A 3,251-nucleotide genomic window follows, 5' to 3' on the forward strand; every position below is an offset into this window, starting at 1 on the left:
GTAAAGTGTGAGACCGCTTTGGAGCAGATGCATATATTTTAAAGCATACCTTATAAGCAATCCGCCTTCAGTTTTAAAGGGCTTCCAATTCTAGCAGTTGCCACAATCCCCATTTCTTTTTGCTCGGAATCTGTTTTTGGAGAAAATGTACTTGTGTTTCAAACCCATTTTCTACACTTTGGGCATTAAGACTATTTCTTGCAAATGTCCAGCCTATTACACAGCATTCGTATCCCAGTGGTACAGTGGAATATATCAAAATCCCTCCCAGGGACCAACCTATTTTACAACGGTGAAGTAAGTTTGGTACACAGATTTTGGCTCTCCTTGAGCCCTGTACTTTATTATTTTCTTCCTTTTACCCTCTATCAATTTTAATGATCCAATCCAGTACTGTAGAGAGGGGCGGTTGACCACTAAACACAACTTTTATTCCCGAATTTATCTGGGTTTACCTAGCTACCTCCTGCTAAGCTAACTGCTGCTCAGGGAAGTAAATTAAAAAACAACCCATAACAGCAAATATTTATGAGCAAGTATGGCATTTATTAATGTTCCTAATCAGGATAATGAAATAAATAAACTGCAAACGGCAGATGTTCAGGATGACTCTGGGAGAAGATGTTTCTAGTTGAAAAGGGGTGGTATATATGCAGGTTATTCATAGAAAAGTCCAGTCTCCACAACACCCCATGAATACCCAAATGTTTTTTTGTGGGGCCCAATAAGCCGCCTCTGCAGGAGCATCGGGGCTCTATTCTCAGCAGGGAAACTACATACTAAAGGCCACTATCTTGGAAGCGTCCCCAGGGTCACCCACTTACCTCTACTACAGAACTGAAGACATGGGACTGAGGAGCTCTCCAGTACAGGCCTTTGGACGCACTGATGATTTCATATTTGATCTCTAGCATCAACGGTTTCCTTCCCGCTCCTCACCCCCCACTGAGTGTCCTTACTGTGGCATAAGCAACAAGCCTGCCATAACCTTGTGTGGTAACAGTAATGTAGAGCACAAGACCGCTGTACAGGAAACCTGAGCTCTGTGTGGACTGCAGACTTAGGCAAAATATTACAACGTAGTACCATAATATTACACTATTTTCTCCAACTGCACCCATTCCTCAGTATGTGTCCAATCAAGTGGGGCAATCGGAGGAACACAGAGGTGGACACACCAGATTTCTCTTCCGCTGTGTCCACCTCACCTTGCACACAGTCCAATATGAGGTCTATTACTTCTGACGGTTGGTGGGGCAACCCATAGTTCTCTCTGGAGTCATCAGGTTATGGTAACAAAAACAGAAACATGTCTACATGCTTTAAGGGTACGCTTGAGAACATTTGGAGTCCATCATGCAATCACTCCCTGACTAATTTCTGACCAAGTACTAGATAATGCCCACATAGATATCCGCTTGTTTCGCAAAAGCATTAATATGCATTACCCCTTTTCTGATCAGCACTATGCTTTGAACTTTCTTCACTGACTTTACAGACATAAGAATATTCCAAACTCTATCCATACCCCTCATTTATTTTCTTGCCCGTGTCAATCTTTCATGCACTTCTAACTTTTCTACCCCTTTTCTAGTCTCAAATAGAACAAGGTCTGCATATGCCTGGAGAGGGTGCAACACACGACTCTCCGAACAAGCTTTGGCACTATTAGCACAACACTGTGGTTACTGGCGCAGTATAAAAAACACTGTGCAACATACCATCTCCTCTTTCTACAGGATTCACAATCCCATGTTTAGTAGCCTACAAATTCATGTATTTAATTGTGATATTTACTGGAATCTATGTTGGTCCACCGAATGCCCAGTCACTGAATATACGACTACATATGGCACACCCACAGATGCTTTCTCCACCACACTTGTTCTGAATCAGATTTCGTAGATTTGGCTCCATCTTCTCACCTGCTGCACCTTTGCTTTCACTGCTAAATGGGGGTTCTCCAACATACCTCCATGCACCCGCTTGACCTCCCCATGCTCAACAACCTCTCTGCATAAGCAATTCTCATTGCACCACTTTTACACTATTCTGTGGTTTTCACCAACGTGTTATCAGTTCCTCTTTGAGACAAAGCACAACAGAGTGAATGCATACCTTTTCTTAAAATAAATATATTGCACACATTAATCCTTACACAGGGCACACCATTGGAATGCCACAAACCTCTTCAACCCATCACTCTCAACGGGGAGAGTACCATGGGTCTTCAAACCTGCATACATCAAACCACTCATCAATGATACAACAGGCGATGTGGAAGACATCTAAAACTACAGACCGATATCAAACATTCCCTATCACGCAAAACTATTAGAGATCCATGTCTATGAACCAACACTGGAACACGTAGAAGACCACCAACTATTGGACCAGGCACAAGTCAGACCCATGAGAGAGACAGACTGAACTTCTCTCTATTTGGGATGACCTAAAGACCAACGCAGACTCCAACACAAACTCGGCACTGATGCTACTCGACCTTGGTGCAGCGTTCCACACAGTCAGCCACAACATCCTCACCAAGAGACAGAAGAAATAGGAATCACAGACACAGTGCTGCTCTGGATTAAATCTTTGTTTGAAAGAACAGGAACAGTATTGAGAAAAACCAATTCAAATACGCAGCACGGACAACCACCTGTCGAGTACCACAAGATCCTCCCTATCCCCACTCCTCTTTAACATCTACACGACTCCACTAATCAACCTACTCAAACGACACAGCTTCAGTTGCTACAGCTCTGCACTTGACACCCAAATCATCTACAAAATCAAAGAGGTACAACGCGAGAACACAATGTTAATAGACTGTCTTAAAGAACTTTACAAATGGATGAACACTAACAGCCTCAAAGTCAACCCGGGCAAGACGGAAATCATGATTATATCCAAAAACCAAGGAAGCAACCAGTACATCCCATGGGCCACAGAACTAGGAACAGCACCCACACCATTCAAAATTGTCACAAACCTTGGAATCCTAATGGACGAGCTAACCTTAGAACCGCAAGTAAACGCGATAGTCAAGAAAGGCTTCTTCCACCTACACATGATGAAAATGATTCTACCATTCCTCTCCTTCACGCACAAAATACTGGCCATAATCTCCCTCATCATGTCCAGTATAGACTACACAAACATCCTATACCTCAGAATAAAAGTTACTTAATGCAGTGAATATCTTACTCCTGGTCCATAGTCCCCTTTCCTCCATACTTTTGGGACAT

Source organism: Ambystoma mexicanum, chromosome 6q (assembly GCF_040938575.1).
Source record: "Ambystoma mexicanum isolate Mex_15411 chromosome 6q, UKY_AmexF1_1, whole genome shotgun sequence".
Lineage (NCBI taxonomy): Eukaryota > Metazoa > Chordata > Amphibia > Caudata > Ambystomatidae > Ambystoma > Ambystoma mexicanum.